The sequence below is a fragment of the Lygodium microphyllum genome, chromosome 18 (assembly GCF_053477565.2).
Source record: "Lygodium microphyllum isolate KBCC chromosome 18, Lygodium_microphyllum_v1.1.10, whole genome shotgun sequence".
In the NCBI taxonomy this organism is placed as follows: Eukaryota; Viridiplantae; Streptophyta; class Polypodiopsida; order Schizaeales; family Lygodiaceae; genus Lygodium; species Lygodium microphyllum.
This window is the reverse complement of record NC_141152.1, coordinates 107,444,984-107,471,708: the sequence shown is the minus strand read 5'-3', so window position 1 is coordinate 107,471,708 and position 26,725 is coordinate 107,444,984.

Sequence of the window (26,725 nt, the reverse complement as noted above, 5' to 3'; positions counted from 1 at the left end):
AAGATGAGGACTCCACCTTAGCAGATGTCCTGGCACTTGCCTTCATTGTTTGTTTGTGCTTGTAAATCTAGATTCAATGTCTATGAAATGATGGTATAAACCAATCTCACAACAGAAATTTGAATAATGAATCAAGTTGAATTCAAGGAGGGCATGCCAAGCTACCCCTAGCAGCTGGCCGCCAACCCTAGCCAAGGGGGTTCCAAATAACTGTGATAGGAATGTGGATCGAACTCTCCAGGAGAGGTCTCTTCGTGGGTTAGTTTGAATATAGGAGGACGCTTGGATGCCAAGGGGTGCTCTGGCTATAAATCCCTGCCTCTGAGTCCTACTCAAACGATCTATGTGACTCGGGATAGATTCTCAAGGCCATGTTACTAGTATAAGGGAATCTTGGAGGAAATAAGGATGAATCTGACGAATTACGAAATTCGTCCTTTTTTTTACAAGACTTGTATTTCAGTTAAAAGGATAATATAAATTTCACTTCCAAAGAACTTGTCTGAATTGTTTTTGTATTAGTGCTATAAGTTACATAAACAAACCCTGTTTTCTAAAAGGCTTAATTAAGAAAGTTGTTTTCTTAATGTCACATATAAATGTGATAGGACCTAATTAGATAACGAAAGAACGCCATTGAGGGAAGCGGGTGGGCGAAACCCCTGATGGATCCGTCCTATGGTAGGGTGGTCCTAGAGAATTGGGAGGCTTCTCACAAGGTTAATTGACATTTGACCTTTAGATATTGTTAAGTTAGAACCCGATTCATACCGTTTTAGGGGGCCGAAATGGGACTATGCCCTATGAGTAGAGAGGTTGAGCTACGCATTCCTCTCATTTCGCATTCTCTTTGAACCAAGTGCGGTATGGATCTACTTTGGCTTGGGTATCTCTATGTAAAGTAGGATGTCCAAGATCCGATGCTAGAATATTGTTAGGAGACCTTAGCCACTAGGAATCCTGATTTCAGTTCGATCCTAGTGGGTTCAACAGATCATATGTAATGAATCCTAAGCATACATATGCACTAAAGGAAGAGATTGATAAGCCACTAAATACAAAATTCATTTATGAGATAGAGTACATGGACTGGGTATTACTCATAGTGATAGTGATGATAAATAATGGGAAGATTTGAGTGTGCATGAACTATAAAAGATCAATGCAGCTACAAAAAGAGACAACTACCCATTACCATACATTGAGCACATGCTAGAGACAGTGGAAGGAAAGGAAACCTATAGTTTTTTGGACAGCCTCTCAGGCTATAACCAAGTGCAAGTTCATCCAAACGATAAGCACAATATGGCATTTGCCACCGAATGGGGGGTGTTTACCTACATAGTCATGCCATTTGGGTTGACTGATTCCCCTATTACCTTCCAGTGCCTTATGTGTGCCATCTTCAAGGACATGCTTCAAAAGTGGTTGGAGGTATTGGTCGATGACTTGTGCTTCCAGACCAATTGGGAAGCATACTTAGGAAAGCTATGAATAGTCTTTGAACAGTGTAGGCAATACGGTCTCTCGCTAAACCCCTTTAGTTTTGGGTGAAGCATGGTTGTATTTTAGGGCACATTGTGTCAAGAAATGGGATACCTACATACTCCTCAAAATTCTCCGATATTTGTTGACCTTTCCCCTTCGACTAATTTCAAGGGAGTTTAATGCTTCTTAGGCCACATAGGATACTACCGCAGTTTGTGCTAAACTATGCAATGATAGGCTAGACTTTTGTACAAGCTATTGATAGTATTTGAGTGGACCAAAGAATGCCAACAAGCCTATGAAAGGCTTAAATAGGCTCTACCTTTAGCTCCTATCCTAAGATCCCTAGATTGGTCCATTACCTTTCATGGGCACATTGATGCATCAAAATATGCAATGGGGGCAGTCTTATATCAACCTGGTGAGCATAACCCTGGCTATCTACTGAGCTTTGCTAGCAAACAACTCACTGATATAGAAATGAACCATTCCACAACAGATAGGGAAGGGTTAGTCATAGTGTTTGCCATAAAGAAGTTTAGACACTATCTTCTAGCGACACCCTTTACCTTTCTTGTGGATCATTAAGCATTGCTTTATCTTTTGAAAAAACCATGATAGCAATAGGACGTATTGCTCAATGGTTACTTTTGCTTTTGGAATTTGACTTCTTTGTTGTAGTGCGCCAAGGTAAACAACACTATATAGCAAATCATATGTCCCATATACCCACATGTGAAGTAGCTAGACAGGGCATCATTGATGACCTACTAGATGTACATCTCTTTAAAATATCTAGCAAATATGATATGTTTAGAGAAAACCTCACATCACATTATTGGGCAAATGATGTGATCCACATCATGAGGATTGCCTAAATTCAAGGTTGCAGAAATGCATAAGGTATGTGAAGCCTGTCAGTTTGGAAAACAGGCAAGGAAACCATTTCCTAGACATGTTCAAGAGAGTAAGAAGCCATTGGAATTAATCCACTCTGATGTGTGGACTACTAAAGCTGCATCTCTTGGAGGCTGTCATTATTTTGTCAGTTTTATTGATGACTATAACAGAAAAGTTTGGGTGTATTTTATGAAAAAGAAAAGTGAAGTTTTTGGGCATTTCAAAACTCTTAAAGCTATGGTTGAAAAAGAAACAGGCCTGCAAATAAAATGCCTAAGGTCAGATGGAGGGGGAGAGTACCTCTCAAATGAGTTTGCAAGGTTCTTGCAGGAGCATGGCATAAAGCAGCAATATTCATGCAGTCATACCCCACAACAAAATGGAATTGCAGAAAGGAAAAACAGGCATATTGGAGAGGTATCTCGTGCGATGCTCAATGAAAAAGACCTGCCAGATTTTTATTGGGCTGAAGCAGTTGCTACAGCAGTCTATATAATGAACAGGACTCCCACTGCAGCAATACATGGGGTGACTCCAGAGGAGAGGTATACTGGTAGGAAACCAGATATTTCTCATTTGAAAATTTTTGGTTGCATTGCCTATGTACATGTGCCAGATGAGTTGAGATCCAAGTTGGATCCAAAAGCTGAGAAGTGCATCTTTATTGGTTACTCTCTACAGCAAAAAGGGTATAGATACTATAACCCTTCTACTCGTAAGTTTACAGTGAGCAGAGATGTTGTTTTTGATGAGATGAGTAGCTGGTATAAACCAGTAAATGTGATTGATGATGTAGATGCACAAAATGGTAATGCTGCACAGAATTCACAGCAGCAGTCACAAAATATTAGTGGACCTGGAGCATCCTCTAGCAGTGGTTCACATTCTTCACCATGGACAGGTAGATTGAGATCAGGAGAATCTTCTCAAAGCAATGCAGATAGTGGTATGCAGGTATCACGAAAAGGAAAAGAGAAGGTTGATCAGCCCATGTTTGATGTGAATGCAGGTCACTCTTATGTGGATGGTGAATCCAGTGGCTCAGAACAAAGCATTGATGATGAGTTGGGCATTCCTTCTATTGTTACACCTGGAGTAAGGAAAACCAGGGATGTTTTGAGAGCACCTGGGAGTGAACCTACTTTGCACAGGTCTACGAGAGCTAGGTATCCTGTGGATAGACTGAAATATGATGGATTTACAGCCATTCACTATGCATATATGGTCAAAGTGATACATGAACCAGAACCCACTTCTTTTGAGCAAGCCATGGGAAAAGAAAAATGGGAGAAAGCCATGGATGAAGAAATGGATGCCTTGGAAGCAAATGCTACATGGGAATTGGTACCTTTGCCTAAAGGTAAGAATGCAATTGGCTGTAAGTGGGTTTATAAAGTGAAGCACAATGCAGATGGTTCTGTGAACAGATACAAGGCAAGATTAGTAGTCAAGGGGTATGCACAAACATATGGCATTGACTATGAAGAAACATTCAGTCCGGTTGCAAGGATGACAACCGTAAGAGCAGTCATTGCTATGGCTGCATCAAAGGAATGGTCTTTACATCAAATGGATGTAAAGAATGCCTTCTTGCATGGTGACTTGCAAGAAGAGGTCTATATGGAGCAGCCACCAGGTTATGTGCATGATGTTGATCCTGAGTTTGTTTGCAGGTTGAAGAAAGCCTTGTATGGTTTGAAGCAAGCACCTAGAGCATGGTCTGACAAGATAGGACAGTATCTTGTCACTATTGGCTTTCAGATTTCCAAGGCAGATTTCTCACTTTATGTGAGAAAAACAGAGAAAGGTATTATGCTACTTGTCATTTATGTTGATGATTTGATTATGACAGGTGACAGTGATGAAGATATCCTTCATGTGAAAATGCTATTGAAGCAGAAGTTTGAGATGAAGGATTTGGGAGAGCTGTGTTATTTCTTGGGCATTGAGGTGATTAGATCACCAAGTGGGATACAGCTCTTGCAGAGGCAGTATGGATTGGACATGCTGTCCAAATATGGGATGACAGGCTGTAAGCCTATTTCAGTTCCTTTGGAGCAGAATGTGAAGCTGAGCGCAGATGCAGGTGAGCTTCTGGAAGACCCTACTATGTACAGAGGCATAGTAGGAAGTTTGATTTATATGACTATTACCAGGCCAGATTTGAGCTATGCTGTTGGATTGGTAAGTCAGTTTATGCAGGCTCCAAGGAAACCACATTTGGATGCGGCTAGACGCATACTCAGGTATGTGAAGTCCACATTGCAGTATGGACTATTTTATGAGACTGGGGTTCAGATACAGTTGCATGGATACACTGATGCTGATTGGGCTGCACAGAGGCCAAGTACAGGGGTGCAGCAATGGCTGCATGTGAGGTAGCTTGGTTGCATAAGCTACTTTATGATATGCATCAGCCTACAGATGGGCCGGTTGTCTTTTATTGTGACAACATGAGCAGTATACATTTGGCAAATAACCCAGTCTATCATGCTAGAACAAAGCACATTGAGGTGCATTATCACTATGTGCGGGAGAGGGTTTTACTAGGTCTTATTGATCTAGTTTATGTTAGCACAGAGGATCAGGTAGCTGACATATTCACGAAGGCATTGGGCGCAGAGAAGCTGCGCAAGTTCAGAGACCTGCTTGGTGTGCAGGAATTGGGATTGAGCTCGAGGGGGAGTGTTGAGATTTCGAGCTCCACTCGTGATACGCCAGGGTGACCGTTGAGTACTTATGTCACCGACTTGTCAGTTGCAGACGCGGTTGGTACACCGCCGATGAATAATAGCTACATGATAGCTATCCTTATCTACTCTAGTTCGTGGCTCAGTTAGTATGCCACCTTAGTTAGTTGAGTTTGGTTTTGAGACCCATATAGGGTTCTTCTATTTCTTTGTAAGAGAGTTTTTTTTGGCTTACACAACTAAGAAGAGGAAAACTGTTTTCAGCCTCCACCCTTGTGTGTCTTCCCCCATTGTGCAAGCAAGAAAGCTACAAGTGAGACTCCTTCCTTCTCTCCCACAATCTTGACACTTGGCTTGCCGAAGTTCAAGTGTACTGATCTTGGACATGTATGCTCCGCTTGTCAGTTTGGGAAATAAGCGAGATTCCCGTTCATGAGACATGTCGGATTTAGTTCTCAGCCTTTGTAGTTGATACATTCGGATGTATGGGGTCCTATCCATAATGCATCTTTTGGTGATGCCAGGTATTATGTATCCTTTATTGATGATTTTAGTCGATACACATGGTTGTACATTCTGAAGCATAAGGATGAGGTGCTCGATGTCTTTAAGGACTTTAAGAAGCATGTTGAAAATGAACTTGGCTATTATATCTCATGTTTGAGATTTGATGGAGGTGCATAATATGTATCTAGCGAGTTTGACAGATACCTTGTTAAATATGACATAAAAAGGCAGCTCACATGTAGTTACACACCTCGACAAAACCGTGTGGCAGAGAGAAAAAATTGGGTGCTTATGGAAGCTACCAAGGCAATGCTTGATGAAAAGAATTTGCCAAATGTTATTGGACTGAAGTAGTGGTTACTGCAGGTTATGTGCTAAACCGAACACCTACAACTGGGTTTTATGATTTGACTCCATATGAGAAACTATATGGGCACAAGCTTGACATCAGTCACCTAAATGTATTTGGCTACATTTCCTATGTACATGCGCTTGATGAAAAGAGGAAGAAGTTAGACCCGAAAGCTGTCAAAAGTGTTTTTCTTGGCTATGCACATGAGAGAAAGACTTAGAAATGCTATGATCCATCCACATGGGAAACCCTAATCAACAGGGATGTATTTTTGATGAGCTAGCCTCATGGTATGGTAATCAGAATGCAGTGATCTTTGATGTCAAAAGTGTTTTTCTTGGCTATGCACAGGAGAGAAAGGCTTACAAATGCTATGATCTATCCACACGGGAAACCTTGATTAGTAGGGATGTATTTTTTGATGAGCTAGCCTCATGGTATGGTAATTCGAATGCAATGGTCTCTAATGGACCACCAGCCAGCCCTACTTATGCTGAAAATTATCCTTTAGCTAGTACGTCTATGAGTGGATCAACAGGTGATGATTCATCTATTGTTAGTCCTTAGACAGGATGACTACGTAGTCGTGCTACTGCATCCACTGACACATATATGTTAGTGAGGGGGAGATTGGATAAAGGCAAAGAAAATATGTTTGAAGATGTGACTGGCCCACTTACAGCTGGATATGAGTCACCTGGCAGTGACAGTCTTGGCAGTGAATTGGACATACCATCAATTATGATGCTTGGTGCAAGGCAAAGCAGGTAAGTGCTACCTTATGAGAGGCAAGCCCAAAGTGCACCACAGTTGAGGAGGTCTGAAAGGGTCAGAAAAATAGTTGATAGGCTGACATACAATGGGTATTCAACTAGAGATTATGCATATATGACTAAAGTGTCAGCAGGCTACAGAGAGCCTATGAAGTTCAGTGAGGCAGTTATAGATGAGAATTGGTGCTACCATGGATGAGGACTATACACCATTGGCTGAAAATGAGACATGGAAATTGGTCTGTTTGCCTAAAGGCAAAGTGCCCATTGACTGAAAATGGGTTTATAAAGTGAAGTGCAAGTCAAATGGATCATTGGAAAGGTACAAAGCCCAGCTGGTTGCAAAGGGATATGCACATCAGTACGGCCTAGATTATGAGGACACTTTCAACCCGGTTGCCAAGATGGCAATAGTGAGAAGAGTTATTGCATTAGCGACTTCTAAGGTCTAGAAGTTATGGCAGATGGATGTCAAAAATGCATTCTTGAATGGTGACTTTCTTGAAGAGGTGTATATGGAGCAGCTTGAGTGTTATGTACACCCTGACTATCAGGCATATGTGTGTAAGCTAAAAAAGGCCTTGTATGGGTTGAAACATGCACTGAGAGCATGGAATGCTTGCATAAGCACTTATTTTCAATAGCTTGGTTTTTAGATAGGTCATGCAGATCACAGCTTATTTTCAAAGAAGACAGAGCATGGTTATGTTTTTTGGTGGTTTATGTTGATGATTTGATCATCATTGGAGATGATGATCATGGCATTGTTGAAATTAAAGAAATGTTACATGCTGAATTCAAAGTCAAGGATCTTGGTGAGCTGAAGTACTTTCTCGAGATTGAGGTTGTGTCTACACCTCAAGGTATATGGCTATTGCAAAAACAGTATGCTCATGATATGTTGCTAAACTATGGCATGATGGAGTGTAAAGCCATGGAAACACCATTGGATCAGAATGTCAAACTTGCAGTTGATGTTGAGACTGATATTGAGAATGTTACTATGTACAGATAAATAGTGGGCAGCCTGATTTACCTTACTACTCGGGTAAGTTACTCATGAATATATGTATGCATCACGTGGGTTCAAAATAAGGAATTTTTAAAATACCATTTCTATACATTTTTTACATATAGAAGGGTGTAATATAAAGGGATTATTTATAGATGGAATAGAAAAGGGTTATGTTTTATTCAAGAAAATTTCACAAATAAGTATATTTTCAAATAGGCCTTGAATGCATGTGATGTATGTAATATACATATAGTAACTTCTCTGAGCCTTACTATTACCTGTCCTGATTTGAGTTATGCAATGGAGGTGATTAGCCAGTTTATGTAGCCTCATAAGCCACACTTAGATGCAGTCAAGAGGATTATGCAGTATGTGAAGGGTACTACTGATTATGTGTTGTTTTATGAGCATGGGAAATCATTTGACTTGACATGTTATACTGATGTTGATTTGGGATGGTTGTGTTTATGACAAGAGGTCAACCAATGGTTATGCTTTCAGTTTGGGCAGTAGTATGATCAGCTAGAGTAGTAAGAATCAACCCACCATTGCTTTATCTAGTATAGAGGCAGAATACAGGGGTGCAGCCTTAGCGGCATGCAAAGCATTTTGGCTTGTGAAATTGCTACATGACTTGGGTATACAGTTGGACAACAATGTCACATTGCATTGTGACAATCTCAGTAGTGTGATGCTGGCTAGCAAACCTGTCTCTCATGCTAGATCCAAACACATAGAAGTTCCTTACCCATTTATCAGGGAGATGATACTTGCTGGAAAGGTTGATCTACTCCATGTGAAGACAGAAGACCAAGTAGCAGATATCTTCACCAAATCACTTGGTAAAGAGAAGTTTGTGCATTTCAAGGAGCTACTTGGAGTACATCAATTAGCTTAAGCTTGAGGGTGAGTGTTGAGAATCAATCTCATGATTAGTATCATTGACATGATTGACCTTATCTAGATAGCTATCGTCTTAACCATCACTCTCCATGTGTGTTGTGATAATTGAGTCAGTCAAACTCAACCACGATTAGTGGTATGGTTAGTTAGTGACCTAGTGTGTTTTTAGTTATGTGTGATTAGACTTTAGTAAGCATTATGGAATAATGATAAGTTGAGAAAAATGAGAGTTCACGACTCTCTGTTACAACTCCATGTCTTTGTCTCTCTCTCCCTCTGATCTTGAACAAAAAGAAATATAGAGCCAACTTGACAAGGTGTCTGAACAGAAAAAGGCCGCACTTGTTAAGTTGAAAGAAGAAAAGAATGCCTTCGCAACCTATTACCTACAAAAAACAAGGAAAATGACCATAATAACTAGGGAGGTGATGGCATTAAAAGAAGCTTTAAAGGCAAGACATGGTGAAAAAAGTTTAAAAGACTTGTATGATGAAGAAAGGAAGAGTTGCATTATTCTAGAGGCATAATGCACTCTCGTATCTTAGGACAAGCAACATCTTGAAGACAAGATCGATAAGTTAAAGCAATAAAGAGAACATCTATCAAAAGAACTACAAGAACCAAAGGCACAAAGTGAGTAGGAAGCATGGAGAAAGATGGCAGAACTAAATAACCAACTCCACATAGCTCTCCATGAGCAGGAAATCCTAAAGGAACAAGTAGAGTGCCACCACCAAAGAAAAATAGCAAATTAATATATTATCGTGAGAGCAAGAGTAGGTCATCACTATCCTAGCCCAATACTAGAACCAAGTTTTGGAGTAGATGAAAGAGAAGGCATAAGAATGGGTAGCTAGGAATGAGGATAGAAGACTTAGCTTACCGAATGACCCATTCAGAGAGGGTGAATACATCATGGTAGAAAGCAAAGCTATAGCAGTAGAGATGGGGATGCTAGAGTAGGAAAGAGAGCTTTTAAACACAGTGTTAAATGTAATCCAATCAAGAGAGGAAGACACAATTGAGGAAGTCAAAAGAAAATTAGAGCTAGAAGGAGAGCGCTTAAGCATGGACTCCATGCCAAGGCACCCAAACCTAGCACCAACTTAGGAGTAGAGAAGCAAAGAGCCCATTTGATCATATCTAGATTAGCCATGCCGCAAGAACTAGAATTTCTAAGGTTTGGGGAGCTGGAGCAACGAGCATAGTCTCTCCCTCAAGAGCCAAGAGAGCTAATGCACCTGAAGAGGGGCCCCGACTTCAAGTATGAATATGTTGTAAAAGAGAAACTATAGGAACCAATCCCCCCTCTACAACCACAAACACAACCAAAAGAGCAAGGGGAGGAAGCCGTACCACCTGAAACAATGGTGGAAATGAGGTGCAAATGAAGAGAGTAGGTAGAAATAGCACACAAAAAGCTCCAAGACAAGCTATTGCAAGTTCCACGTGTGTCCATCCCTCAAGGAGAGGAGTGTGATCCTATGAACTAGAGCCAAAACCTTGCAGTGTGGGAGCAGTGGGAAAATCAAAGCCACCCCTTCGAATTTTCCTTCACCTTCCCTCAAATGCTTGATAGGGTATTTCTCCACCTCTCAATAGCAGGCTTCCTTAGAGAATTATTCTCTTGCCCAGATTTTACTTTCATTACCATATGTAATTATCTCTATCTTTTGTGAATACTACTAAAACAAAAGCCTAGTGCAGAGGAAGAGTTGTTATTACTCCTCTTTTTTTATATTAATACAAGAATAGATAGTTGCACAATGGTCCACCTCATGATGAGAGCCATCCTCTTGCCAACATTTTGTATGAGCTTATTAGAAGATATGAGTGAGAGTAGGTTCATTGGGTGCAACCATCCATTTTTTTCATCTACACTCCTCAATGTAAGAGTCAACTTGAAGGGCTACATGCAAAGTAGGGCCTTCCTAAGTAAATCTCTTAAGTCTCCTCGTAGCTGCCCTACCCACGAATGGGATGCCACTTAATGTGCTCCCTTGTAATCCAAAAAAAGAGAAAAACATTTAAAAGAAAAGAAAATAAGAGAAAGAAGTGGAGAAGAAAAGGAAAGAAAAATAAAACATCTCAATTTGTACTCTATGAGCATCATAATCACTGCACCTAGGGGCCACGCTAACTCCTCCCTCACTTCAAAGCTTAGGGCACATCAAGGGAAGGACATTTTGATAAACCTATCTCCCTAAGTCACCCATAACACCTTTCTTTACATGAACTGGGTCCTCAAGTGTGGGACAATACCTTAGCCTTACCCATCTCTCCCAGTTCCACCATCACTTGTACAGTGCACTACTACATGGTATAGACACACCTCCCTAGGAAGTACACTCTTCTTCTTACATGTGTGTTCTATTTGATATGGATTCCTCACTTTGCACATATAGCTGATGCTCTATATTAGCTCTTGAGGAAAGGTCAGAGATTTCATTGGGAAAGGAAGCATCAGAAAGCAATGAAGAAATTGGTCCCGGTTGACTGGGAACTTTTCTCAAATCACGATGGACAGCAGGAGGATCGTCAAAGAACACGAACAACAAAAGCGTTGACCTAGAGTTATGATTAAACCCGATTTACGTTGTTTTAGGGGAACGGAATGGGACTATGCCTTATGGCAGAGAAGTTGAGCTTTGCATCCCTCTCATTTCCCATTCTCCTTGAACCAAGTGCAGCGTGAATCCACTTCAGACCTGGCGTTTCTGCGTAAAGTAGTTCGCTTGGGTCCGACGCTAGTTGCTGTTAGGAAATGACCAATCAGGAAAACCCTAATTCAGGTCGATCCTAAGTGGGAACGGTCGGAATACTTCCGCTACGTGGCAGACGCGGAAAGCCCTAGATTGCAAACCCCGTAACATTCCATGGGAGTGCCGTAGGACGGACCTATGGCCCATCCTCCGCACTTTCCTCGGGTTGTTTTAGTTATTTAATTACCTAACACATTAGTCAGACATGTAATAACCAGCTTCATTAATTAACTAGTTAGGCACTGGTTCCTTCACGTAATCTTATCACTTGACATAGAAAAACAATATTAGACAAGTTCCTTATTAACAGGTTATCATATTTATCTTTGAAATACAAAGAGTCCAACCCGTAGGCTTATCCATAATCCGTCCGAAGGCTATCCAGCAATCCATAGGGATCACTATTCCAAGTTTCCGTCCATAGACTAGTATACGGGCCTCGAGATCCAATCCCGAGTCACATTAGCCTCTTGTGCAAGACCCGGAAGGCGAGGGATTTACGGCCAGATCCCCCTGGCACCCAAGTGTCCTCCTACTCCAAGTAGCGCTCAACGGAGAGACCTCTCGCAGCGGGTTCGGTCCACTATCCCAGCGCGGTCAACAACCCCCTTGGTTAGGGTCAGGCACGCAATCGAGGGTAACTAAAGCTGCCTCTCCCTTCAGGACTTCAACCTAAAGTATAGATATCCATTTATCTTTTAATTCATTGATCAAAAAAAGCCAAACAGTGCTCTAAAATCTATAGCAAGCACAAACATTTCCATTGATCGTTTTTGTTGTTGGCAAACTGCTAAGGAATGAATCCTTCCTTTCGAATGCATCCAACACTCGTTCCGGGATAACTTGCAACTTGGCGAAATCCCCTATATCCTGGGTTAGGGCGTACCCTATTAACCCGACTTGGTCAAACCTTAAGTTTATCGGTTGGTCATTAGTTTCCAAACAATCTTCCTTACTCAAAAAGGATACCAAATTAGGATGATTATTCATCCTCTCGCAAGATAACTTGCGTAAGGACATGCCAACTTCATTGCGAGAACTTGGCCATTCCCTTATGATCCAATCACAAGATCATATGACTCCACACTTGTTGCGCAAGTGCTGCATCGAACTATGAGACTATGGAGTCACGAAACAATCTGTTTCAGGTTCTTTAAGCTAACGTCGTTAGACCTACGGTTTCCTAGCTTCATCTTTGTAAGATTCTCAGGGACAAACCCTAGTTCCTTTTACGATTACAATTCATTGTCCCTACATTCGGTGAATGTGGGCAAGTATTTAAGGTATAGACGTTTCTTGGAATTTAACTCATTCCCAACAAGTATTTCGCAGCTTAGGTGTTTTAAGTTTATTTCAATTTGGTTAACTCTAGAAGATAATTTCGAGATTACTTCCACATGATTCATTGTCTATGCGTAAATTGATTTTTCAATCCTAAAATTTATCAAATTGAGGTTGGGTTAATTCCGAATAATCTTCCTACACTTTGCGAACAAAATTCATGCTAAACAAGCAACCTTTTACTTAATAATTTATGCTGTTGACAAATGATATTTTCCTACAGTTTATGCATCATAAGAATCATTTTATACTTGCACTTTCCATGATGATTCATTGCAAAGAGGATATGGATTAATAGTACGAGATGCAATTTATAATTCTAGGCTTAATCGAAGTATACTATTTCAATGGATAATAATCTAATCTTATAATGCATAAGCTATTTGCTAGAAATGCTTTTATGCTTTCTTAATTCGCATGTTTCATTTAAACATATTGATGACTAAGTTCCTTCGTCGTGAACAACTAGGATGATAATATATCCTATTTCTAACAATTAACCTTGCATGATTGAATTACAACAATATCAAATAAAAATTAGAAAGGAAAACCTGGGTTTGGGGTGAGATATCCACATGGATACTGGGAGATGACCCTCCCGCGGCTACGCCTTGGACTTTCTTAGGAGGCATCGCAATTGTAGTCCCTCGGACATGGAAGCAGCTTTACACTCCTTTTCGGAATTCCACCGTCGCTCCCTTGCACTTCAATACTCTTCTTCTCTTTTTCAAGTGGGGGAAAAACCAAAGCCCCAAGGGTATTTTGAAAAGGGCAAGGAACGACTAAGGGGTTTAACCACGAGGAGGGGGTAATAAGACCTTTTAAGGCCTTAGTACTTTTGGGGGAAAAGGGACTTATAAAGCCCAAGGAAAAAGGCTTATAGATGGTTAAAGCATAGGGTTTTCAAAGCTCACGGGAAGCATGGGAAGGCTAAGGAGGAAAAGGCCTTATGAGCTTTAAACACGAGGGGGGGTCTTCAATATGTCACAAGGGAAGGGAGATAAGGAATTTTACACATGGGGGGTTTTCAATATGTCATGGAAAGGGCTTAAGGGTTTAGACATGGGGGTTCCAACACCCAGGGGAAAATGGGCTTAAGGGTTTAGATACGGGGGTTCCAACACCCAGGAAAAAAAAGAGAGAGGCTAAAGGTTTATAAAACACGGAGGCTGAGGGTGATCCCGAAGCCAAGGGATGGGGGTTTAAGGGATTAAACACGGGGAAGGGGGGAAAAATGGTTTTTTTTATAAAAAACACAAGAAGGGGGGGTGAAAGGGCCTTAAGAGGATTAAAACGGGGGGGGGGGGGGGGGGGAGAGGGGGGGGGTCTCTAAGGAAAAAGGGAAAGGGGCTTTAGCACAGGGGTGAAAGGGGGCTAAGATGGCCCTTTAGAAGCTTCCCCCCTAGGAAGCTTCTAAAGCTTCCATGTGGGAGGGGGTAATATGGCCGTCCGTCGACAATGGACTGAGGTGGCAGGGGGTTCGGCGGCCTATGACTGGCAATGACGAGCGGCTGGGCCGCGAGGACTGACGGGACAGCCGTGGTCCAGATGGAGTGGCGACGAGGTGGCAACGCAGGGTATTTGGCAGCCCTCCTCTTCACGTTCTCTCCACACGGCTCCACTATTCTCTCTTTCCTCAACACAACGGAGTCCTTCGTTCCTTTTCTTTTCCCATGGCACCAGCCCCCTCTGTTAAATAGGGGAGGGAGGGGGATCCTCCCTCTCCCTTCGTGTCACAAGGCATGGCCATTGAGGCTAAGCAAGCTCCAGCGAGGAGCTTGCTGGCCTTTCTACATCCCTCTCCCCCTCCAGCACGAACCATCGTCGACGGAAAAAAAATTCCCATGAATTTTTTAATATTTGATATATTACATTCTCTCCCCCTTAGAGGAATCGAGATGACCTCATCTCGAGATAAACTGGGGATATTGATGGCTGAGTGTGCCTTCATCTATCCAAGTGGCATCCTCTTTGGGATAATCTTTCCACTGGACGAGGCATTCTCTCAGGGTTCTAGATCTTAATTGTCTCTCCCTAACATCTAAGATCCTATCAGGCCTTAGTTCAAGGACTCCTTGACTAGGCATTACAACTTGTTGATCATCAAGTACATGGTTAGGATTAGGTACATATTTCTTCAATAGGCTGATATGGAATATATTGTGAACCTTTAGGTTCTCAGGGAGTTGCAATCGGTAAGCATTAGGTCCTAGGCATTTGAGGATCTTGTACGGTCTGCAATACCTTGGACTTAGCTTCTTGTAATCTCCTAAGGATAGGGAACTCTTTTTAGGGCATACGTGAATGAAGACCATGTCTCCTTCTTTGAAGACTCTATCTTGATGCTTCAAATCCGCGTATGCCTTCTGTCTATCCTTGGCTGCTTGGATGTCTTGTCTTATTGACTTTATTTGGTCATCCATCTCTTCCAACATCTTCCTTGAAGCTTCAACCCTTAAGGTTGGATCAGAAAAGTTTAGGGGACTTCGACAGTCATGACCATACAATGCTTGGAAAGGGGTCATCTGAATGCTTTGTTGGTAAGAAGCATTGTAGGTGAATTCAACCAAAGGCAAGTATTGAATCCACCTCTTCGGCTCTCGACAGTAGTATGCCCTTAGCATATCCTCCATGACCTGATTTACTTGCTCTGTTTGGTCATCTGTTTGGGGATGGTAAGCGGTGCTAAAACAGAGTTGAGTCCCAATAGCTTCAAAGATAGCTCTCCAGAAGTGCGATGTGAAGAGAGAATCACGATCAGTAATGATTCTTCTGGGTAACCAATGTATCTTGAATATCTCCTTGATAAACAATCTTGCAATGCCTGAGGCCTTATAGTTTGTCTTTACGGGAATAAGGTGTGCAACCTTAGTAAGCATGTCAACCACAACCATGATGGAGTTGTATCCTCCCTGGACTTGGGGTAGGCCTACAACAAAATCCATACTGATGAATTCCCATTTCATTTGGGAAATGTCAAGTGGTTGCAGTTTCCCTGGCATCATGACATGTTCGGCTTTGATATGTTGGCAAGATAAACACTCGATGACATATTTGAGAACCTCACCTTTGAGCCTCTCCCAATGATAGCTCTTCCTAACTGCATTAAGAGTCTTGGCATAGCCAGGATGTCCTGCGAAAGGGGAATCATGAGCTTCCCACAATATCTTCTGCTTAAGTGGCTGGCTTGCTGGTATACACAGCCTTGTTCTATAGTAGACAAGTCCATTATTGATAGAAAATTCATGATACTTAGCCTGCAACTTTTGATTCTGATCTTTGATAGAGATCTCCCTTAGCATTGTTTGGTAGGCCGGATCATGGCATGCATCCTCTCTAGCTAACTCAAGTATTGGATTGTTTGGCATATATACTTTTGTAGCTAGAGATCTAGCTGTTGATGGATTCTGCAAGATTAGGGAATTAAGGAATGCCTTGCGACTAAGTGCATCATCAACTACATTCTCTTTTCCTAGTTGGTACTTAATTTCAAAGTCATATTCCTCCAACACTTCAATCCACCGACGCTGCCTCATGTTGAGCTCGTTCTGGGTAAAGATCCATTTGAGACTCTTATGGTCAGTTACTAGAGCAAACTTGTTACCCAACAGGTAGTGTCTCCAAAGCTTTAGAGCATGGATGACAGCTAACAATTCCAGATCATGCGTAGCATAATTCTTTTCATGACTCTTCAATTTCCTTGAAGAGTATGCTACTGGATGACCTTCCTATCAAGATTGTGCGAGAGAAGGAAGGAGTCTCACTTGTAGCTTTCTTGCTTGCACAATGGGGGAATACACACAAGGGTGGAGGCTGAAAACAATTTTTCTCTTCTTAGTTGTGTAAGCAAAAAAAACTCTCTTACAAAGAAATAGAATAACCCTATATATGGGTCTCAAACCAAACTCAACTAACTAAGGTGGCATACTAACTGAGCCACGAACTAGAGTAGATAAGGATAGCTATCATGTAGCTATTATTCATGGGCGGTGTACCAACCGCGTCTGCACAACTGACAAGTCGGTGACATAAATACACAACGGTCACCCTGGCGTATCACGAGTGGAGCTCGATATCTCAACACTCCCCCTCGAGCTCAATCCCAATTCCTGCACACCAAGCAGGTCTCTAAACTTGCGCAGCTTCTCTGCGCCCAATGTCTTCGTAAATATGTCAGCTTCCTGATCCTCTGTGCTGACATAAACTAGATCAATAAGACCTAGTAAAACCCTCTCCCGCACATAGTGATAATGCACCTCAATGTGCTTTGTTCTAGCATGATAGACTGGGTTATTTGCCAAGTGTATACTACTCATGTTGTCATAATAAATGACAACTGGCCCATCTGTAGACTGATGCATATCATAAAGTAGCTTATGCAACCAAGCTACCTCACATGCAGCCATTGCTGTACCCCTGTACTCAGCCTCTGTGCTTGACAAGGCAACTGTAGGCTGTTTCTTGCTGCTCCAAGTGACTGCAGCACTCCCAAAAGAGAACACATATCCACTGGTAGATCGTCTATCAGAAATACTACCAGCCCAATCAGCATCAGTGTATCCATGCAGCTGTATCTGAACCGCAGTCTCATAAAATAGTCCATACTGCAATGTGGACTTCACATACCTGAGTATGCGTCTAGCTGCATCCAAATGCGGTTTCCTTGGAGCCTGCATAAACTGACTTACCAATCCAACATCATAGCTCAAATCTGGCCTGGTAATAGTCATATAAATCAAACTTCCTACTATGCGTCTGTACATAGTAGGGTCTTCCAGAAGCTCACCTGCATCTGTGCTCAGCTTCACATTCTGCTCCAAAGGAATTGAAATAGGCTTACAGCCTGTCATCCCATATTTGGACAGCATGTGTCAAGATTGTGAGAGAGAAGGAAGGAGTCTCACTTGTAGCTTTCTTGCTTGCACAATGGGGGAATACACACAAGGGTGGAGGCTGAAAACAGTTTTCCTCTTCTTAGTTGTGTAAGCCAAAAGAACTCTCATACAAAGAAATAGAATAACCCTATATATGGGTCTCAAACCAAACTCAACTAACTAAGGTGGCATACTAACTGAGCCACGAACTAGAGTAGATAAGGATAGTTATCATGTAGCTATTATTCATGGGCGGTGTACCAACCGCGTCTGCAAATGACAAGTCGGTGACATAAATACACAATGGTCACCCTGTCGTATCACGAGTGGAGCTCGATATCTCAACACTCCCCCTCGAGCTCAATCCCAATTCCTGCACACCAAGCAGGTCTCTAAACTTGCGCAGCTTCTCTGCGCCCAATGCCTTCGTAAATATGTCAGCTACCTGATCCTCTGTGCTGACATAAACTAGATCAATAAGACCTAGTAAAACCCTCTCCCGCACATAGTGATAATGCACCTCAATGTGCTTTATTCTAGCATGATAGACTGGGTTATTTGCCAAGTGTATACTACTCATGTTGTCTCAATAAATGACAACTAGCCCATCTGTAGACTGATGCATATCATAAAGTAGCTTATGCAACCAAGCTACCTCACATGCAGCCATTGCTGCACCCCTGTACTCAGCCTCTGTGCTCGACAAGGCAACTGTAGGCTATTTCTTGCTGCTCCAAGTGATTGCAGCACTCCCAAAAGAGAACACATATCCACTGGTAGATCCTCTATCAGAAATACTACCAGCCCAATCAGCATTAGTGTATACATGCAGCTGTATCTGAACCCCAGTCTAATAAAATAGTCCATACTGCAATGTGGACTTCACATACCTGAGTATGCGTCTAGCCGCATCCAAATGCAATTTCCTTGGAGCCTGCATAAACTGACTTACCAATCCAACAGCATAGCTCAAATCTGGCCTGGTAATAGTCATATAAATCAAGCTTCCTACTATGCATCTGTACATAGTAGGGTCTTCCAGAAGCTCACCTGCATCTGCACTCAGCTTCACATTCTGCTCCAAAGGAACTGAAATAGGCTTACAGCCTGTCATCCCATATTTGGACAGCATGTCCAATCCATACTGCCTCTGCAAGAGCTGTATCCCACTTGGTGATCTAATCACCTCAATGCCCAAGAAATAACACAGCTCTCCCAAATCCTTCATCTCAAACTTCTGCTTCAATAGCATTTTCACATGAAGGATATCTTCATCACTGTCACCTGTCATAATCAAATCATCAACATAAATGACAAGTAGCATAATACCGTTCTCTGTTTTTCTCACATAAAGTGAGAAATCTGCCTTGGAAATCTGAAAGCCAATAGTGATAAGATACTGTCCTATCTTGTCAGACCATGCTCTAGGTGCTTGCTTCAAGCCATACAAGGCTTTCTTCAACCTGCAAACAAACTCAGGATGATCAGCATGCACATAACCTGGTGGCTGCTCCATATAGACCTCTTCTTGCAAATCACCATGTAAGAAGGCATTCTTTACATCCATCTGATGTAAAGACCATCCCTTTGATGTAGCCATAGCAATGACTGCTCTTACGATTGCCATCCTTGCAACCGGACTGAATCTTTCTTCATAGTCAATGCCATATGTTTGTGCATACCCCTTGACTACTAATCTTGCCTTGTATCTGTTCACAGAACCATCAGCATTGTGCTTCACCTTATAAACCCACTTACAGCCAATTGCATTCTTACCTTTAGGCAAAGGTACCAATTCCCATGTAGCATTTGCTTCCAAGGCATCCATTTCTTCATCCATGGCTTTCTCCCATTTTTCTTTTCCCATGGCTTGCTCAAAAGAAGTGGGTTCCGGTTCATGTATCACTTTGACCATATATGCATAGTGAATGGCTGTAAATCCATCATATTTCAGCCTATCCACAGGATACCTAGCTCTCGTAGACCTGCGCAAAATAGGTTCACTCCCAGGTGCTCTCAAAACATCCCTAGTCTTCCTTACTCCAGGTGTAACAATAGAAGGAATACCCAACTCATCATCAATGCTCTGTTCTGAGCCACTGGATTCACCATCTACATAAGAGTGACCTGCATTCACATCAAACATGGGCTGATCAACCTTCTCTTTTCCTTTTCGTGATACCTGCATACCACTATCTGCATTGCTTTGAGAAGATTCTCCTGATCTCAATCTGCCTGTCCATGGCGAAGAGTGTGAACCACTGCTAGAGGACGCTCCAGGTCCACTAATATTTTGTGATTGCTGCTGTGAATTCTGTGCAGCATTACCATTTTGTGCATCTACATCATCAATCACATTTACTGGTTTATACCAGCTACTCATCTCATCAAAAACAACATCTCTGCTCACTGTAAACTTACGAGTAGAAGGGTTATAGCATCTATACCCTTTTTGCTGCAGAGAGTAACCAATAAAGATGCACTTCTCAGCTTTTGGATCCAACTTGGATCTCAACTCATCTGGCACATGTACATAGGCAATGCAACCAAAAATTTTCAAATGAGAAATATCTGGTTTCCTACCAGTATACCTCTCCTCTGGAGTCATTCCATGTATTGCTGCAGTGGGAGTCCTGTTCATTATGTAGACTACTGTAGCAACTGCTTCAGCCCAATAAAAATCTGGCAGGTCTTTTTCATTGAGCATGGCACGAGACACCTCTCCAATATGTCTGTTTTTTCTTTCTGCAATTCCATTTTGCTGTGGGGTATGACTGCATGAATATTGCTGCTTTATGCCATGCTCCTGCAAGAACCTTGCAAACTCATTTGAGAGGTACTCTCCCCCTCCATCTGACCTTAGGCATTTTATTTGCAGACCTGTTTCTTTTTCAACCATAGCTTTAAGAGTTCTGAAATGCCCAAAAACTTCACTTTTCTTTTTCATAAAATACACCCAAACTTTTCTGCTATAGTCATCAATAAAACTGACAAAATAATGACAGCCTCCAAGAGATGCAGCTTTAGTAGTCCACACATCAGAGTGGATTAATTCCAATGGCTTCTTACTCTCTTGAACATGTCTAGGAAATGGTTTCCTTGCCTGTTTTCCAAATTGACAGGCTGCACATACCTTATGCATTTCTGCAACCTTGAATTTGGGCAATTCTACAACAATATTTTGGGCCTGCATTGATTTAAGTCGTTGTACATTAACATGACCAATGCGTTTATGCCAGATATCAATATCTGCAACTACACCGGTCCCATGTGCAAACATTGCTAAACTCAATTCAGACATGTCTGCATCCAACGTAAACATTCTGTCCTTCTTCTTTCCTTTTGCTATCAAGCGACTTTTATTTTTCATATCCTCAACAAAGCATCCATGAGGATTAAATCTGACCTGCAAGCCCTGTTCAACCATTTGACCAACAGAAACCAGATTCTTGGTGATATTTGGGACATGAAATACATTGGACAGGTATTTCTTTTTCCCATCCTGCATAGACAAGGGAATTTTTCCAATCTGCACAATAGGATGTGCAGTATCATCACCAGTCTCCACAAATCCTGGTTTTTCCATTTTCCTTGCATCCTCCATCCATTCTGCATGACCTGTCATGTGGTTTGATGCACCTGAGTCAACATACCATACATCATTGCTTTCTTCTGCACTTGTCACAGAATTGTTCATGTGCTGCACCATGAACAAATGCTCATTTCTGTCATCACCCTGTCTACTAGAAGATGCATAATTCCCTTGTTGCAGTTTTCCATTCATGATGTCATTCTGCTTTTTATAGCAGTCTTTAGCCATATGACCCATTTTACCACAGTAGTAGCATTTAACATTACTGTTTGCATTTTGACCTCTTTGCCATCCACCACGACCTCTTTGGCTCCCCCTGCCTCTAGAGTTACCACGTCCTCCTCCATAGGACTGGTTTTCTTGAGTTTGCTGCATATTCTGATTTCTACCATGGCCTCCAGATCGGCCTCCTCTACCTCTGCCTCTACCTCTTCCAGCATTTGAGTAGAAGACAGCTTCTTTTGAAGTTCCTCCTGAAGAAGATGCACCACCATTTCTCTGCTTCTCAGAAATTAGAAGAGCAATCAACTCCTCAAAATCAGGAAATCTTTTATGGACGGAAATGGATGTCCGAAACTGCGCATAATCCTTTCCTAGACCATTCAAGGTCACAGAAACTAAATCATCATCTTCCATTGGCGACCCAATGGAAGCAAGTGCATCTGCAATCTTCTTCACCTTCATGTGGTAGTCATTGATGCTCATATTTTCTCTTTGCACATTGTGCAACTCTTGCTTGAGCTGCATTTTCCTGGCTTGCGTATTTGTGATATACATCTTTGACAGAGTATCCCATGCCTCCTTTGGCGTACTTGCTGTCAAGATTGTGGGAGAGAAGGAAGGAGTCTCACTTGTATCTTTCTTGCTTGCACAATGGGGGAATACACACAAGGGTGGAGGCTGAAAACATTTTTCCTCTTCTTAGTTGTGTAAGCCAAAAGAACTCTAATACAAAGAAATAGAAGAACCCTATATATGGGTCTCAAACCAAACTCAACTAACTAAGGTGGCATACTAACTGAGCCACGAACTAGAGTAGATAAGGATAGCTATCATGTAGCTATTATTCATGGGCGGTGTACCAACCGCGTCTGCAACAACTGATAAGTCGGTGACATAAATACACAACGGTCACCCTGGCGTATCATGAGTGGAGCTCGATATCTCAACACTCCCCCTCGAGCTCAATCCCAATTCCTGCACACCAAGCAGGTCTCTGAACTTGCGCAGTTTCTCTGCGCCCAATGCCTTCGTAAATATGTCAGCTACCTGATCCTCTGTGCTGACATAAACTAGATCAATAAGACCTAGTAAAACCCTCTCTCGCACATAGTGATAATGCACCTCAATGTGCTTTGTTCTAGCATGATAGACTGGGTTATTTGCCAAGTGTATACTACTCATGTTGTCACAATAAATGACAACTGGCCCATCTGTAGACTGATGCATATCATAAAGTAGCTTATGCAACCAAGCTACCTCACATGCAACCATTGCTGCACCCCTGTACTCAGCCTCTGTGCTCGACAAGGCAATTGTAGGCTGTTTCTTGCTGCTCCAAGTGACTGCAGCACTCCCAAAAGAGAACACATATCCACTGGTAGATCGTCTATCAGAAATACTACTAGCCCAATGAGCATCAGTGTATACATGCAGCTGTATCTGAACCCCAGTCTAATAAAATAGTCCATACTGCAATGTGGACTTCACATACCTGAGTATGCGTCTAGCCGCATCCAAATGCGATTTCCTTGGAGCCTGCATAAACTGACTTACCAATCCAACAGCATAGCTCAAATCTGGCTTGGTAATAGTCATATAAATCAAGCTTCCTACTATGCGTCTGTACATAGTAGGGTCTTCCAGAAGCTCACCTGCATCTGTGCTTAGCTTCACATTCTGCTCCAAAGGAACTGAAATAGGCTTACAGCCTGTCATCCCATATTTGGACAGCATGTCCAATCCATACTGCCTCTGCAGAAGCTGTATCCCACTTGGTGATCTAATCACCTCAATGCCCAAGAAATAACGCAGCTCTCCCAAATCCTTCATCTCAAACTTCTGCTTCAATAGCATTTTCACATGAAGGATATCTTCATCACTGTCACCTGTCATAATCAAATCATCAACATAAATGACAAGTAGCATAATAACGTTCTCTGTTTTTCTCACATAAAGTGAGAAATCTGCCTTGGAAATCTGAAAGCCAATAGTGACAAGATACTGTTTTATCTTGTCAGACCATGCTCTAGGTGCTTGCTTCAAGCCATACAAAGCTTTCTTCAACCTGCAAACAAACTCAGGATGAACAGCATGCACATAACCTGGTGGCTGCTCCATATAGACCTCTTCTTGCAAAGCACCATGCAAGAAGTCATTCTTTACATCCATCTGATGTAAAGACCATCCCTTTGATGTAGCCATAGCAATGACTGCTCTTACGGTTGCCATCCTTGCAACCGGACTGAATGTTTCTTCATAGTCAATGCCATATGTTTGTGCATATCCCTTGACTACTAATCTTGCCTTGTATCTGTTCACAGAACCATCAGCATTGTGCTTCACCTTATAAACCCACTTACAGCCAATTGCATTTTTACCTTTAGGCAAAGGTACCAATTCCCATGTAGCATTTGCTTCCAAGGCATCCATTTCTTCATCCATGGCTTTCTCCCATTTTTCTTTTCCCATGGCTTGCTCAAAAGAAGTGCATTCTGGTTCCTGTATCACCTTGACCATATATGCATAGTAAATGGCTGTAAATCCATCATATTTCAGCCTATCCACAGGATACCTAACTCTGGTAGACCTGCGCAAAGTGGGTTCACTCCCAGGTGCTCTCAAAACATCCCTGGTCTTCCTTACTCCAGGTGTAACAATAGAAGGAATACCCAACTCATCATCAATGCTCTGTTCTGAGCCACTGGATTCACCATCCACATAAGAGTGACCTGCATTCACATCAAACATGAGCTGATCAACCTTCTCTTTTCCTTTTCGTGATACCTGCATACCACTATCTGCATTGCTTTGAGAAGATTCTCCTGATCTCAATCTGCCTGTCCATGGCGAAGAATGTGAACCACTGCTAGAAGACGCTCCAGGTCCACTAATATTTTGTGATTGCTGCTGTGAATTCTGTGCAGCATTACCATTTTGTGCTTCTACATCATCAATCACATTTACTAGTTTATACCAGCTACTCATCTCATCAAAAACAACATCTCTGCTCACTGTAAACTTACGAGTAGAAGGGTTATAGTATCTATACCCTTTTTGCTGCAGAGAGTAACCAATAAAGATGCACTTCTCAGCTTTTGGATCCAACTTGGATCTCAACTCATCTGGCACATGTACATAGGCAATGCAACCAAAAATTATCAAATGAGAAATATCTGGTTTCCTACCAGTATACCTCTCCTCTGGAGTCATTCCATGTATTGCTGCAGTGGGAGTCCTATTCATTATGTAGGCTGCTGTAGCAACTGCTTCAGCCCAATAAAAATCTGGCAAGTCTTTTTCATTGAGCATGGCACGAAATACCTTTCCAATATGCCTGTTTTTCCTTTCTGCAATTCCATTTTGTTGTGGGGTATGACTGCATGAATATTGCTTCTTTATGCCATGCTCCTGCAGGAACCTTGCAAACTCATTTGAGAGGTACTCTCCCCCTCCATCTGACCTTAGGCATTTTATCTGCAGACCTGTTTCTTTTTCAACCATAGCTTTAAGAGTTTTGAAATGCCCAAAAACTTCACTTTTCTTTTTCATAAAATACACCCAAACTTTTCTGCTATAGTCATCAATAAAAGTGGCAAAATAATGACAGCCTCCAAGAGATGCAGCTTTAGTAGTCCACACATCAGAGTGGATTAATTCCAATGGCTTCTTACTCTCTTGAACATGTCTAGGAAATGGTTTCCTTGCCTGTTTTCCAAACTGACAGGCTTCACATACCTTATGCATTTCTGCAACCTTGAACTTAGGCAATCCTGCAACAATGTTTTGGGCCTGCATTGATTTAAGTCGCTGTACATTAACATGACCAATGCGTTTATGCCAGATATCAATATCTGCAACTACACCGGTCCCATGTGCAAACATTGCTGCACTCAATTCAGGCATGTCTGCATCCAATGTAAACATTCTACCCTTCTTCTTTCCTTTTGCTATCAAGCGACCTTTATTTTTCATATCCTCAACAAAGCATCCATGAGGATTAAATCTGACCTGCAAGCCCTGTTCAACCATTTGACCAACAGAAACTAGATTCTTGGTGATATTCGGGACATGAAATACATCGGACAGGTATTTCTTTTTCCCATCCTGCATAGACAAAGGAATTTTTCCAATCTGCACAATCGGATGTGCAGTATCATCACCAGCCTCCACAAATCCTGGTTTTTCCATTTTTCTTGCATCCTCCATCCATTCTGCATGACCTGTCATGTGGTTTGATGCACCTGAGTCAACATACCACACATCGTTGCTTTCTTCTGCACTTGTCACAGAATTGTTCATGTGCTGCACCATAAACAAATGCTCATTTCTGTCATCACCCTGTCTACTAGAAGATGTATAATTTCCTTGTTGCAGTTTTCCATTCATGATGTCATTCTGCTTTTTATAGCAGTCTTTAGCCATATGACCCATTTTACCACAATAGTAGCATTCAACATTACTGTTTGCATTTTGGCCTCTTTGCCATCCACCACGACCTCTTTGGCTCCCCCTGCCTCTAGAGTTACCACGTCCTCCTCCATAGGACTGGTTTTCTTGAGTTTGCTGCATATTCTGATTTCTACCACGGCCTCCAAATCGGCCTCCTCTACCTCTGCCTCTACCTCTTCCAGCATTTGAGTAGAAGACAGTTTCTTTTGAAGTTCCTCCTGAAGAAGATGCACCACCATTTCTCTGCTCCTCAGAAATTAGAAGAGCAATCAACTCCTCAAAATCAGGAAATCTTTCACGGACGGAAATGGATGTCCGAAACTGCGCGTAATCCTTTCCTAGACCATTCAAGGTCACAGAAACTAAATCATCATCTTCCACTGGCGACCCAATGGAAGTAAGTGCATCTGCAATCTTCTTCACCTTCATGTGGTAGTCATTGATGCTCATATTTTCTCTTTGCACATTGTGCAACTCTTGCTTGAGCTGCATTTTCCTGGCTTGCGTATTTGTGCTATACATCTTTGACAGAGTATCCCATGCCTCCTTTGGCGTACTTGCATCCTGAATATGCACAATCATAGAGTCTGAAATGCTGATAGACAGCTAGTACATAACTTTCCTGGCTCTCTCATGCCATGCCTTGAATGCCTGCATTTGCTGTTGATTGGGAACATCAGGAAGAACTGGTTCTTCTTCATTTCCTGCAACAAATTCCCAATATCCTTTTCCCATAAGGAAATTCGTCATTCTAAACTTCCATGCTTGGAAGTTGTTCTTGTCAAGCTTTTCAGTGACAATCTGTGAGAGAGAATCAGACGCCATTACAGAACACTGCGAAAAATTGTGTCACTGCA